The 13,281-nt window shown below is 47.5% G+C and overlaps 16 non-coding genes across 16 annotated transcripts; all 16 read left to right on the forward strand.

Annotated features, from left to right (window-relative positions):
• The first annotated feature begins 4,387 nt into the window (after positions 1-4,387).
• On the forward strand, positions 4,388-4,551 carry LOC134997799 (U1 spliceosomal RNA). The gene has a single exon (XR_010200175.1). It is a non-coding gene; the product is annotated as a U1 spliceosomal RNA (small nuclear RNA).
• Positions 4,552-4,703: 152 nt separating this feature from the next.
• On the forward strand, positions 4,704-4,864 carry LOC134997903 (U1 spliceosomal RNA). The gene has a single exon (XR_010200275.1). It is a non-coding gene; the product is annotated as a U1 spliceosomal RNA (small nuclear RNA).
• Positions 4,865-5,536: 672 nt separating this feature from the next.
• LOC134997879 (U1 spliceosomal RNA) lies at positions 5,537-5,700 on the forward strand. The gene has a single exon (XR_010200252.1). It is a non-coding gene; the product is annotated as a U1 spliceosomal RNA (small nuclear RNA).
• Positions 5,701-5,852: 152 nt separating this feature from the next.
• On the forward strand, positions 5,853-6,013 carry LOC134997963 (U1 spliceosomal RNA). The gene has a single exon (XR_010200333.1). It is a non-coding gene; the product is annotated as a U1 spliceosomal RNA (small nuclear RNA).
• Positions 6,014-6,685: 672 nt separating this feature from the next.
• LOC134997843 (U1 spliceosomal RNA) lies at positions 6,686-6,849 on the forward strand. Its single transcript, XR_010200219.1, has one exon. It is a non-coding gene; the product is annotated as a U1 spliceosomal RNA (small nuclear RNA).
• A 152-nt stretch (positions 6,850-7,001) lies between these two features.
• On the forward strand, positions 7,002-7,162 carry LOC134997904 (U1 spliceosomal RNA). Its single transcript, XR_010200276.1, has one exon. It is a non-coding gene; the product is annotated as a U1 spliceosomal RNA (small nuclear RNA).
• Positions 7,163-7,834: 672 nt separating this feature from the next.
• LOC134997800 (U1 spliceosomal RNA) lies at positions 7,835-7,998 on the forward strand. The gene has a single exon (XR_010200176.1). It is a non-coding gene; the product is annotated as a U1 spliceosomal RNA (small nuclear RNA).
• Positions 7,999-8,150: 152 nt separating this feature from the next.
• Positions 8,151-8,311, forward strand: LOC134997906 (U1 spliceosomal RNA). Its single transcript, XR_010200277.1, has one exon. It is a non-coding gene; the product is annotated as a U1 spliceosomal RNA (small nuclear RNA).
• Positions 8,312-8,983: 672 nt separating this feature from the next.
• On the forward strand, positions 8,984-9,147 carry LOC134997891 (U1 spliceosomal RNA). The gene has a single exon (XR_010200263.1). It is a non-coding gene; the product is annotated as a U1 spliceosomal RNA (small nuclear RNA).
• A 152-nt stretch (positions 9,148-9,299) lies between these two features.
• LOC134997972 (U1 spliceosomal RNA) lies at positions 9,300-9,462 on the forward strand. The gene has a single exon (XR_010200339.1). It is a non-coding gene; the product is annotated as a U1 spliceosomal RNA (small nuclear RNA).
• Positions 9,463-10,133: 671 nt separating this feature from the next.
• Positions 10,134-10,297, forward strand: LOC134997853 (U1 spliceosomal RNA). The gene has a single exon (XR_010200229.1). It is a non-coding gene; the product is annotated as a U1 spliceosomal RNA (small nuclear RNA).
• Positions 10,298-10,449: 152 nt separating this feature from the next.
• LOC134997996 (U1 spliceosomal RNA) lies at positions 10,450-10,612 on the forward strand. The gene has a single exon (XR_010200362.1). It is a non-coding gene; the product is annotated as a U1 spliceosomal RNA (small nuclear RNA).
• A 671-nt stretch (positions 10,613-11,283) lies between these two features.
• LOC134997820 (U1 spliceosomal RNA) lies at positions 11,284-11,447 on the forward strand. The gene has a single exon (XR_010200197.1). It is a non-coding gene; the product is annotated as a U1 spliceosomal RNA (small nuclear RNA).
• Positions 11,448-11,599: 152 nt separating this feature from the next.
• LOC134997926 (U1 spliceosomal RNA) lies at positions 11,600-11,762 on the forward strand. Its single transcript, XR_010200298.1, has one exon. It is a non-coding gene; the product is annotated as a U1 spliceosomal RNA (small nuclear RNA).
• A 671-nt stretch (positions 11,763-12,433) lies between these two features.
• Positions 12,434-12,597, forward strand: LOC134997801 (U1 spliceosomal RNA). Its single transcript, XR_010200177.1, has one exon. It is a non-coding gene; the product is annotated as a U1 spliceosomal RNA (small nuclear RNA).
• A 152-nt stretch (positions 12,598-12,749) lies between these two features.
• Positions 12,750-12,910, forward strand: LOC134997998 (U1 spliceosomal RNA). The gene has a single exon (XR_010200364.1). It is a non-coding gene; the product is annotated as a U1 spliceosomal RNA (small nuclear RNA).
• Positions 12,911-13,281: the final 371 nt, after the last annotated feature.

The following is a 13,281-nucleotide window of genomic DNA, read 5'->3' on the forward strand; positions in this document are numbered from 1 at the left end:
ATCTATATTTGCAAAGCTAATTCTGCTGGGTAATTACAATTGACTACAACCACCAATATATTCTGCTGCACTATATCTATATATGCAAAGCTAATTCTGCTGAGTAATTACAATTGACTACAACCATCAATATATTCTGCTGCACTATATCTATATATGCAAAGCTAATTCTGCTGGGTAATGCAAATTGAAACATTATTGCATAGTATGTAATTTTGAAGTACTTTTTTAAAGTTTTGAATGATATAGACCCAGTTTAATCTTTGTGGAATGCCTGGTTGTTGTTTTTAAGGTAATTTATTGCCTGGCATTTGAGGGGGTGGGGTGTGGTTACAGATTTCAATTATTGCTTTCACTTGTAATAGTCTTCTACTTAAGTCCAATGGTGTAGGCTGTGCAAAGCCGTTTGGCTGTGCATTTATTGATCTAAGCGTGCATTTTTATCAAAGCGTGATAAAATTGACACATAACAGCAGCGTTCAATCAGCGTTAATTTATCTTCAGCTGATATTGATTGTGAATTGACGTTTCTTCTCTTCTTGTCACCTACAGGTAATTACAATTGACTACAACCACCAATATATTCTGCTGCACTATATCTATATATGCAAAGCTAATTCTGCTGGGTTATGCAAATTGAAACATTATTGCATAGTATGTGATTTTGAAGTACTTTTTTAAAGTTTTGAATGATATAGACCCAGTTTAATCTTTGTGGAATGCCTGGTTGTTGTTTTTAAGGTAATTTATTGCCTGGCATTTGAGGGGGTGGGGTGTGGTTACAGATTTCAATTATTGGTTTCACTTGTAATAGTCTTCTACTTAAGTCCAATGGTGTAGGCTGTGTAAAGCCGTTTGGCTGTGCATTTATTGATCTAAGCGTGCATTTTTATCAAAGCGTGATAAAATTGACACATAACAGCAGTGTTCAATCAGCATTAATTTATCTTCAGCTGATATCGATTGTGAATTGACGTTTCTTCTCTTCTTGTCACCTACAGTTAATTACAATTGACTACAACCACCAATATATTCTGCTGCACTATATCTATATATGCAAAGCTAATTCTGTGGGTAATGCAAATTGAAACATTATTGCATAGTATGTGATTTTGAAGTACTTTTTTAAAGTTTTGAATGATATAGACCCAGTTTAATCTTTGTGGAATGCCTGGTTGTTGTTTTTAAGGTAATTTATTGCCTGGCATTTGAGGGGGTGGGGTGTGGTTACAGATTTCAATTATTGGTTTCACTTGTAATAGTCTTCTACTTAAGTCCAATGGTGTAGGCTGTGCAAAGCCGTTTGGCTGTGCATTTATTGATCTAAGCATGCATTTTTATCAAAGCGTGATAAAATTGACACATAACAGCAGTGTTCAATCAGCATTAATTTATCTTCAGCTGATATCGATTGTGAATTGACGTTTCTTCTCTTCTTGTCACCTACAGGTAATTACAATTGACTACAACCACCAATATATTCTGCTGCACTATATCTATATATGCAAAGCTAATTCTGCTGGGTAATGCAAATTGAAACATTATTGCATAGTATGTGATTTTGAAGTACTTTTTTGAAGTTTTGAATGATATAGACCCAGTTTAATCTTTGTGGAATGCCTGGTTGTTGTTTTTAAGGTAATTTATTGCCTGGCATTTGAGGGGGTGGGTGTGGTTACAGATTTCAATTATTGGTTTCACTTGTAATAGTCTTCTACTTAAGTCCAATGGTGTAGGCTGTGCAAAGCCATTTGGCTGTGCATTTATTGATCTAAGCGTGCATTTTTATCAAAGCGTGATAAAATTGACACATAACAGCAGTGTTCAATCAGCGTTCAATCAGCGTTCAATCGAAGTGAAAAAGAAGGAAAACAGAAGCACACCAATCTAACAAAACAAAGAAAACTGAAGAACTAATAACAAATGTGAGTCACTTACTCCTCAGATCACTCACCTCCTGATTGTTGCATCTGATTACATAGCACAGAACTACCTTACTTGGACATTTCATAAACCATCCATTTCACCTACAAATGCCTGTATCTGTATTATTGTAATTTTGTTTTTTAAGCACAGCTGCACCAATGCAATTTTACCTGCAAACACTTAAAACATCTAACATAATTACCATTGCTTCTTAAACCTCTCACAATCCTTTCATTTCTTACACTCCAAATACTTTTCTGCACCCACTTTATCTACGCTTTTGACTCATTTCATACTAAATCTACACCCCTTGAGCCTACACTGCTTTTCTCACCTGCATTTCTGCAATTCTTCTGCTCGGATTGCCTAACAGTCTCCTCTCCTACTTCCACTTTCCCTCAACCTATTTACCTACTTAACACTATGTCAAGGTTTTCTTATACTCCCCACATCACTCAGTGTCTACCTAATAATGTATCTTTAGCCTTCCCCCCTAGTCTCCTCCACCTCCTCCTCTCTCCCCTCCTCTGTCTCCCCTCCATCCCTCTGTTTCCTTCCCCCACCTTTCCTGTTACCCCACTTTCATTCACCTCTGCCCCATGGTCCTGCTACCCCACAACTCAGCCCTGCTCCCTCTCTCCCTTCCCTGTCACCTCCCCACACCCCCATCCACATCATACTGACCTCCCTCCCTGCCCACCTCCTGCAGTTTCCCCTCCTAGCTCAGGCACCCGTACCATCACTACTCTCTCATCATCCCTGCCCTCAAAGTTAATCCCACCTCATCGCTACAGCAACCCTGAAAATCTAATTCACATCTCTCCCACAAACTCATACCCCCTATCCTGTGCCCTCTGGAATGCCAGATCTGTTTATAACAAACTGGTCCCCACTCATGACCTTTTCATTTCCAACTCCCTACACCTACTAGCCATTACTGAAACTTGGATTACGCCCTCTGACACTACTTCTGCTGCTGCTCTCTCTGCTGGGGGCCTTACATTCCCACACACACCCCGACCTGGGGGTCGCCATGGGGGTGGTGTTGGGGTCCTTTTACCTTCTAGTTACTCCTACCAACTCATACCACCAGAACCATCCCTTATATTCTCTACATTTGAGGTCCACGCCATATGCCTCTTCCAACCAGTAGCTGTCATTTACCGCCCCCCTAGCACTGCTTCCAAATTAATCGACAACTTTGCTTCCTGGCTTCCTCACTTCCTCTCTTCTGACATTCCCACCATTATCCTAGGCGATTTCAACATCCCTATTGACATCCCCACACAATCCCCTGCCTCTAAACTCCTTAACCTCACCTCTTCACTTGGTCTCTCCCAGTGGACCTCCTCACCCTCCCATGTGAATGGGAGCTCACTGGATCTGGTCTTCACTCACCGCTGTGATATTTCTGATTTTTCCAACTCCCCATTTCCCCTCTCTGACCACCACCTGCTCTCCTTCAAGCTATCTCTCTCGACTTCCCCATCTCTACCTCCTAAGGCTACCATCACTAAGCGTAACATTGAAGCTATTGACACCACATTCCTTTCCTCCCTGTTTGACTCACTTCTCTCTCCTATTCTCTCTCTCTCATGCCCTGAACAAGCCACTTCCACATACAATGCTTCCCTTACTTCTGCTCTTGACTCTGTTGCTCCACCAACCACTATTCACCCTCGCAAATTAACACCTCAACCCTGGCACACCAAATGCATCAGATATCTGCAAAAATGCTCACGTACTGCTGAGCGACACTGGAGGAAATCACGCTCTAAGGCAGACTTCCTCCATTTCAAACTTATGCTCTCATCCTTCAGTGCTGCCCTTTCTCTTGCTAAACAGTCATACTTCAAGAACCTCATCTCCTCCCAGTCTTCCAACCCCCGGCGCCTCTTTGCCACTCTCAACTCACTCCTCTGCCCACCTCCACCTCGTCTCCCTTCCTCACTCTCTGCTCTTGACTTTGCCACTTACTTCACATCCAAAATTGACTCCATACGTCAGGACATCACATCACACCTGACTATCAGTAACCAGCCTTCTCCCACCCCTTACCAACCCTCCCCATCCCTCGCACCAACTCTGTCATCTTTCTCCCATGCATCTGGAGAGGAAGTCATGGCCCTCATTCGTTCCTGTCCCCTCACCACCTCCCCACTTGACCCAATCCCCTCCCGCCTCCTTTGCCACCTCTCTTCTTCTGCTTTTTCACCATATGCAAATCCATCTGCTGCAGGCCTTCCCCCAGGAATGCTTGCACTAGTTGTTGCATTTGGTTTGTTGTTTGGGGGTGCTTCAGTATTAGGCAGCCTTCTGCCCTCCCATGTTCATCTGAAAATGTGTTCTCCCTGCAGTTGTTGTCCCCAGATGAGAGTTCCCTTGTGCTGCCTCAGTTGAATCTCCTTTACTTGACAGAGATGTGCCTGAGCAGCGGCCCTCCCCAGCCCTATCCCAAATCATACTTATTTTGCATAGGAGATACCATGGTCATGAAGATTGTTCTCCCAGGGTGAGGTTCATTCATTGCATTCTGGGTATGCTGACCCCTATGATTTCCCCAAATGTGGGAAACTCGACTGCATTATTTGTGGTAGTGGGGGACTGTGTTTGTTCTTTCCTCTGGTCAGCTCTGGTAAAAGTCAGATTTATTTGTCTCAGATCTTCCTCTAGTCTTGTTCTTCTTTCGAGAGTTTCCTTGTGCTGCCTCAGTTGGATCTCCTTCATTTGACAGGGGGGTGCCCGAGCAGCGACCCTCCCCAGCTCTAGCCCAACTCCTACTTACCTGCCAGGTGAGATACTATGATCATGAAGGTGCTTCTCCCAGGGCAAGGCTCACCCATTGCACTCTGGGTGTGCTGCTCCTGCGATTTCCCCAAATGTGGGAAACTTGACTGCATAATTTGTGTTTCCCTGGTCGGCTCTCGTATAATTCAGATCTCTTTGTCTCAGGTCTCTCTCCAGCTTAGTTTGCTGTCTGTTTCCACTTCTCTTTTCTTGAGCCGCTCCCTTCTATGCCCTTGCGCACTATCCTGACTTCTCCCGTATGCTTAATTTGTGCCTTCCAACGCACAATGCGAACTACAGGTAGTGCTGCAGGGCCCACACCCTTTTACTTGCCTTACAGAGCAGCTCTGGAGCTGTTACAGTGCCCAGCTGCTGCAAGAAATCAGCTTTAATGTTTCAGGGGCTGGGGCATAGCCAACATGAGCCCCACACCGAAGGAGGGTGGAGGTGTTTAATGCGAACTAGGGGTCATCCAAGCGCCGCAAAAAGCCGCCATGCCCTGCATACCTCTTTTCTCTTTTCATATGCAGACGAGGGTTGAAGCCAACTTTGACCCACTGCTTGGATGACATCACCATATGAAAATCCATCTGCTGCAGGCCTTCCCCCAGGAATGCTTGCACTAGTTGTTGCATTTGGTTTGTTGTTTGGGGGTGCTTCAGTATTAGGCAGCCTTCTGCCCTCCCATGTTCATCTGAAAATATGTGTTCTCCCTGCAGTTGTTGTCCCCAGATGAGAGTTCCCTTGTGCTGCCTCAGTTGAATCTCCTTTACTTGACAGAGTTGTGCCTGAGCAGCGGCACTCCCCAGCCCTATCCCAAATCATACTTATTTTGCATAGGAGATACCATGGTCATGAAGATTGTTCTCCCAGGGTGAGGTTCATTCATTGCATTCTGGGTATGCTGACGCCTATGATTTCCCCAAATGTGGGAAACTCGACTGCATTATTTGTGGTAGTGGGGGACTGTGTTTGTTCTTTCCTCTGGTCAGCTCTGGTAAAAGTCAGATTTATTTGTCTCAGATCTTCCTCTAGCCTTGTTCTTCTTTCGAGAGTTTCCTTGTGCTGCCTCAGTTGGATCTCCTTCATTTGACAGGGGGGTGCCCGAGCAGTGACCCTCCCCAGCTCTAGCCCAACTCCTACTTACCTGCCAGGTGAGATACTATGATCATGAAGGTGCTTCTCCCAGGGCAAGGCTCACCCATTGCACTCTGGGTGTGCTGCTCCTGCGATTTCCACAATTGTGGGAAACTTGACTGCATAATTTGTGTTTCCCTGGTCGGCTCTCGTATAATTCAGATCTCTTTGTCTCAGGTCTCTCTCCAGCTTAGTTTGCTGTCTGTTTCCACTTCTCTTTTCTTGAGCCGCTCCCTTCTATGCCCTTGCGCACTATCCTGACTTCTCCCGTATGCTTAATTTGTGCCTTCCAACGCACAATGCGAACTACAGGTAGTGCTGCAGGGCCCACACCCTTTTACTTGCCTTACAGAGCAGCTCTGGAGCTGTTACAGTGCCCAGCTGCTGCAAGAAATCAGCTTGAATGCTTCAGGGGCTGGGGCATAGCCAACATGAGCCCCACACCGAAGGAGGGTGGAGGTGTTTAATGCGAACTAGGGGTCATCCAAGCGCCGCAAAAGGCCGCCATGCCCTGCATACCCCTTTTCTCTTTTCATATGCAGATGAGGGTTCCAGCCAACTTTGACCCACTGCTTGGATGACTTCACCGTATGCAAATCCGTCTTCTGCAGACCTTCCCCCAGGAATGCTTGTACTAGTTGTTGCATTTGGTTTGTTGCTTGGGGGTGCTTCAGTATTAGGCAGCCTTCTGCCCTCCCATGTTCATCTGAAAATATGTGTCCTCCGTGCAGTTGTTGTCCCCAGATGAGAGTTCCCTTGTGCTGCCTCAGTTGAATCTCCTTTACTTGACAGAGTTGTGCCTGAGCAGCGGCACTCCCCAGCCCTATCCCAAATCATACTTATTTTGCATAGGAGATACCATGGTCATGAAGATTATTCTCCCAGGGTGAGGTTCATTCATTGCATTCTGGGTATGCTGACCCCTATGATTTCCCCAAATGTGGGAAACTCGACTGCATTATTTGTGGTAGTGGGGGACTGTGTTTGTTCTTTCCTCTGGTCAGCTCTGGTAAAAGTCAGATTTATTTGTCTCAGATCTTCCTCTAGCCTTGTTCTTCTTTCGAGAGTTTCCTTGTGCTGCCTCAGTTGGATCTCCTTCATTTGACAGGGGGGTGCCCGAGCAGCGACCCTCCCCAGCTCTAGCCCAACTCCTACTTACCTGCCAGGTGAGATACTATGATCATGAAGGTGCTTCTCCCAGGGCAAGGCTCACCCATTGCACTCTGGGTGTGCTGCTCCTGCGATTTCCCCAAATGTGGGAAACTTGACTGCATAATTTGTGTTTCCCTGGTCGGCTCTCGTATAATTCAGATCTCTTTGTCTCAGGTCTCTCTCCAGCTTAGTTTGCTGTCTGTTTCCACTTCTCTTTTCTTGAGCCGCTCCCTTCTATGCCCTTGCGCACTATCCTGACTTCTCCCGTATGCTTAATTTGTGCCTTCCAACGCACAATGCGAACTACAGGTAGTGCTGCAGGGCCCACACCCTTTTACTTGCCTTACAGAGCAGCTCTGGAGCTGTTACAGTGCCCAGCTGCTGCAAGAAATCAGCTTGAATGCTTCAGGGGCTGGGGCATAGCCAACATGAGCCCCACACCGAAGGAGGGTGGAGGTGTTTAATGCGAACTAGGGGTCATCCAAGCGCCGCAAAAGGCCGCCATGCCCTGCATACCCCTTTTCTCTTTTCATATGCAGATGAGGGTTCCAGCCAACTTTGACCCACTGCTTGGATGACTTCACCGTATGCAAATCCGTCTTCTGCAGACCTTCCCCCAGGAATGCTTGTACTAGTTGTTGCATTTGGTTTGTTGTTTGGGGGTGCTTCAGTATTAGGCAGCCTTCTGCCCTCCCATGTTCATCTGAAAATATGTGTTCTCCCTGCAGTTGTTGTCCCCAGATGAGAGTTCCCTTGTGCTGCCTCAGTTGAATCTCCTTTACTTGACAGAGTTGTGCCTGAGCAGCGGCACTCCCCAGCCCTATCCCAAATCATACTTATTTTGCATAGGAGATACCATGGTCATGAAGATTGTTCTCCCAGGGTGAGGTTCATTCATTGCATTCTGGGTATGCTGACCCCTATGATTTCCCCAAATGTGGGAAACTCGACTGCATTATTTGTGGTAGTGGGGGACTGTGTTTGTTCTTTCCTCTGGTCAGCTCTGGTAAAAGTCAGATTTATTTGTCTCAGATCTTCCTCTAGCCTTGTTCTTCTTTCGAGAGTTTCCTTGTGCTGCCTCAGTTGGATCTCCTTCATTTGATAGGGGGTTGCCCGAGCAGCGACCCTCCCCAGCTCTAGCCCAACTCCTACTTACCTGCCAGGTGAGATACTATGATCATGAAGGTGCTTCTCCCAGGGCAAGGCTCACCCATTGCACTCTGGGTGTGCTGCTCCTGCGATTTCCCCAAATGTGGGAAACTTGACTGCATAATTTGTGTTTCCCTGGTCGGCTCTCGTATAATTCAGATCTCTTTGTCTCAGGTCTCTCTCCAGCTTAGTTTGCTGTCTGTTTCCACTTCTCTTTTCTTGAGCCGCTCCCTTCTATGCCCTTGCGCACTATCCTGACTTCTCCCGTATGCTTAATTTGTGCCTTCCAACGCACAATGCGAACTACAGGTAGTGCTGCAGGGCCCACACCCTTTTACTTGCCTTACAGAGCAGCTCTGGAGCTGTTACAGTGCCCAGCTGCTGCAAGAAATCAGCTTGAATGCTTCAGGGGCTGGGGCATAGCCAACATGAGCCCCACACCGAAGGAGGGTGGAGGTGTTTAATGCGAACTAGGGGTCATCCAAGTGCCGCAAAAGGCCGCCATGCCCTGCATACCCCTTTTCTCTTTTCATATGCAGATGAGGGTTACAGCCAACTTTGACCCACTGCTTGGATGACTTCACCGTATGCAAATCCGTCTTCTGCAGACCTTCCCCCAGGAATGCTTGTACTAGTTGTTGCATTTGGTTTGTTGTTTGGGGGTGCTTCAGTATTAGGCAGCCTTCTGCCCTCCCATGTTCATCTGAAAATATGTATTCTCCCTGCAGTTGTTGTCCCCAGATGCGAATTCCCTTGTGCTGCCTCAGTTGAATCTCCTTTACTTGACAGAGTTGTGCCTGAGCAGCGGCACTCCCCAGCCCTATCCCAAATCATACTTATTTTGCATAGGTGATACCATGGTCATGAAGTTTGTTCTCCCAGGGTGAGGTTCATTCATTGCATTCTGGGTATGCTGACACCTGTGATTTCCCCAAATGTGGGAAACTTGATTGCATTATTTGTGGTAGTGGGGGACTGTGTTTGTTCTTTCCTCTGGTCAGCTCTGGTAAAAGTCTGATTTCTTTGTCTCAGATCTTCCTCTAGCCTTGTTCTTCTTTCGAGAGTTCCCTTGTGCTTCCTCAGTTGGATCTCCTTCACTTGATAGGGGGGTGCCCGAGCAGCGACCCTCCCCAGCTCTAGCCCAACTCCTACTAACCTGTCAGGTGATATACTATGATCAGGAAGGTGCTTCTCCCAGGGCAAGGCTCACCCATTGCACTCTGGGTGTGCTGATCCTGCGATTTCCCCAAATTTGGGAAACTTGACTGCATAATTTGTGTTTCCCCTGGTCGGCTCTCGTATAATTCAGATCTCTTTGTCTCAGGTCTCTCTCCAGCCTAGTTTGCTGTCTGTTTACACTTCTCTTTTCTTGAGCCGCTCCCTTCTATGCCCTTGCGCACTATCCTGACTTCTCCCGTATGCTTAATTTGTGCCTTCCAACGCACAATGCGAACTACAGGTAGTGCTGCAGGGCCCACACCCTTTTACTTGCCTTACAGAGCAGCTCTGGAGCTGTTACAGTGCCCAACTGCTGCAAGAAATCAGCTTGAATGCTTCAGGGGCTGGGGCATAGCCAACATGAGCCCCACACCGAAGGAGGGTGGAGGTGTTTAATGCGAACTAGGGGTCATCCAAGCACCGCAAAAGGCCGCCATGCCCTGCATACCCCTTTTCTCTTTTCATATGCAGACGAAGGTTGAAGCCAACTTTGACCCACTGCTTGGATGACATCACCATATGCAAATCCATCTGCTGCAGTCCTTCCCCCAGGAATGCTTGCACTAGTTGTTGCATTTGGTTTGTTGTTTGGGGGTGCTTCAGTATTAGGCAGCCTTCTGCCCTCCCATGTTCATCTGAAAATATGTGTTCTCCCTGCAGTTGTTGTCCCCAGATGAGAGTTCCCTTGTGCTGCCTCAGTTGAATCTCCTTTACTTGACAGAGTTGTGCCTGAGCAGCGGCACTCCCCAGCCCTATCCCAAATCATACTTATTTTGCATAGGAGATACCATGGTCATGAAGTTTGTTCTCCCAGGGTGAGGTTCATTCATTGCATTCTGGGTATGCTGGCACCTGTGATTTCCCCAAATGTGGGAAACTCGACTGCATTATTTGTGGTAGTGGGGGACTGTGTTTGTGCTTTCCTCTGGTCAGCTCTGGTAAAAGTCAGATTTCTTTGTCTCAGATCTTCCTCTAGCCTTGTTCTTCTTTCGAGAGTTCCCTTGTGCTGCCTCAGTTGGGTCACCTTCACTTGACAGGGGGGTGCCGAAGCAGCGACCCTCCCCAGCTCTAGCCCAACTCCTACTAACCTGCCAGGTGATATACTATGATCAGGAAGGTGCTTCTCCCAGGGCAAGGCTCACCCATTGCACTCTGGGTGTGCTGATCCTGCGATTTCCCCAAATTTGGGAAACTTGACTGCATAATTTGTGTTTCCCCTGGTCGGCTCTCGTATAATTCAGATTTCTTTGTCTCAGGTCTCTCTCCAGCCTAGTTTGCTGTCTGTTTCCACTTCTCTTTTCTTGAGCCGCTCCCTTCTATGCCCTTGCGCACTATCCTGACTTCTCCCGTATGCTTAATTTGTGCCTTCCAACGCACAATGCGAACTACAGGTAGTGCTGCAGGGCCCACACCCTTTTACTTGCCTTACAGAGCAGCTCTGGAGCTGTTACAGTGCCCAGCTGCTGCAAGAAATCAGCTTGAATGCTTCAGGGGCTGGGGCATAGCCAACATGAGCCCCACACCGAAGGAGGGTGGAGGTGTTTAATGCGAACTAGGGGTCATCCAAGCGCCGCAAAAGGACGCCATGCCCTGCATACCCCTTTTCTCTTTTCATATGCAGACGAGGGTTGAAGCCAACTTTGACCCACTGCTTGGATTACATCACCATATGCAAATCCATCTGCTGCAGGCCTTCCCCCAGGAATGCTTGCACTAGTTGTTGCATTTGGTTTGTTGTTTGGGGGTGCTTCAGTATTAGGCAGCCTTCTGCCCTCCCATGTTCATCTGAAAATATGTGTTCTCCCTGCAGTTGTTGTCCCCAGATGAGAGTTCCATTGTGCTGCCTCAGTTGAATCTCCTTTACTTGACAGAGATGTGCCTGAGCAGCGGCCCTCCCCAGCCCTATCCCAAATCATACTTATTTTGCATAGGAGATACCATGGTCATGAAGATTGTTCTCCCAGGGTGAGGTTCATTCATTGCATTCTGGGTATGCTGACCCCTATGATTTCCCCAAATGTGGGAATCTCAACTGCATTATTTGTGGTAGTGGGGGACTGTGTTTGTTCTTTCCTCTGGTCAGCTCTGGTAAAAGTCAGATTTATTTGTCTCAGATCTTCCTCTAGCCTTGTTCTTCTTTTGAGAGTTTCCTTGTGCTGCCTCAGTTGGATCTCCTTCACTTGACAGGGGGGTGCCCGAGCAGCGACCCTCCCCAGCTCTAGCCCAACTCCTACTTACCTGCCAGGTGAGATACTATGATCATGAAGGTGCTTCTCCCAGGGCAAGGCTCACCCATTGCACTCTGGGTGTGCTGCTCCTGCGATTTCCCCAAATGTGGGAAACTTGACTGCATAATTTGTGTTTCCCCTGGTCGGCTCTCGTATAATTCAGATCTCTTTGTCTCAGGTCTCTCTCCAGCTTAGTTTGCTGTCGGTTTCCACTTATCTTTTCTTGAGCCGCTCCCTTCTATGCCCTTGCGCACTATCCTGACTTCTCCCGTATGCTTAATTTGTGCCTTCCAACGCACAATGCGAACTACAGGTAGTGCTGCAGGGCCCACACCCTTTTACTTGCCTTACAGAGCAGCTCTGGAGCTGTTACAGTGCCCAGCTGCTGCAAGAAATCAGCTTTAATGCTTCAGGGGCTGGGGCATAGCCAACATGAGCCCCACACCGAAGGAGGGTGGAGGTGTTTAATGCGAACTAGGGGTCATCCAAGCGCCGCAAAAGGCCGCCATGCCCTGCATACCCCTTTTCTCTTTTCATATGCAGATGAGGGTTCCAGCCAACTTTGACCCACTGCTTGGATGACTTCACCGTATGCAAATCCGTCTTCTGCAGACCTTCCCCCAGGAATGCTTGTACTAGTTGTTGCATTTGGTTTGTTGTTTGGGGGTGCTTCAGTATTAGGCAGCCTTCTGCCCTCCCATGTTCATCTGAAAATATGTGTTCTCCCTGCAGTTGTTGTCCCCAGATGAGAGTTACCTTGTGCTGCCTCAGTTGAATCTCCTATACTTGACAGAGTTATGCCTGAGCAGCGGCACTCCCCAGCCCTATCCCAAATCATACTTATTTTGCATAGGAGATACCATGGTCATGAAGATTGTTCTCCCAGGGTGAGGTTCATTCATTGCATTCTGGGTATGCTGACCCCTATGATTTCCCCAAATGTGGGAAACTCGACTGCATTATTTGTGGTAGTGGGGGACTGTGTTTGTTCTTTCCTCTGGTCAGCTCTGGTAAAAGTCAGATTTATTTGTCTCAGATCTTCCTCTAGCCTTGTTCTTCTTTCGAGAGTTTCCTTGTGCTGCCTCAGTTGGATCTCCTTCATTTGACAGGGGGGTGCCCGAGCAGCGACCCTCCCCAGCTCTAGCCCAACTCCTACTTACCTGCCAGGTGAGATACTATGATCATGAAGGTGCTTCTCCCAGAGCAAGGCTCACCCATTGCACTCTGGGTGTGCTGCTCCTGCGATTTCCCCAAATGTAGGAAACTTGACTGCATAATTTGTGTTTCCCTGGTCGGCTCTCGTATAATTCAGATCTCTTTGTCTCAGGTGTCTCTCCAGCTTAGTTTGCTGTCTGTTTCCACTTCTCTTTTCTTGAGCCGCTCCCTTCTATGCCCTTGCGCACTATCCTGACTTCTCCCGTATGCTTAATTTGTGCCTTCCAACGCACAATGCGAACTACAGGTAGTGCTGCAGGGCCCACACCCTTTTACTTGCCTTACAGAGCAGCTCTGGAGCTGTTACAGTGCCCAGCTGCTGCAAGAAATCAGCTTTAATGCTTCAGTGGCTGGGGCATAGCCAACATGAGCCCCACACCGAAGGAGAGTGGAGGTGTTTAATGCGAACTAGGGGTCATCCAAGCGCCGCAAAAGGCCGCCATGCCCTGCATACCCCTTTTCTCTTTTC

This window comes from Pseudophryne corroboree, unplaced genomic scaffold, assembly GCF_028390025.1.
Source record: "Pseudophryne corroboree isolate aPseCor3 unplaced genomic scaffold, aPseCor3.hap2 scaffold_147, whole genome shotgun sequence".
In the NCBI taxonomy this organism is placed as follows: Eukaryota; Metazoa; Chordata; class Amphibia; order Anura; family Myobatrachidae; genus Pseudophryne; species Pseudophryne corroboree.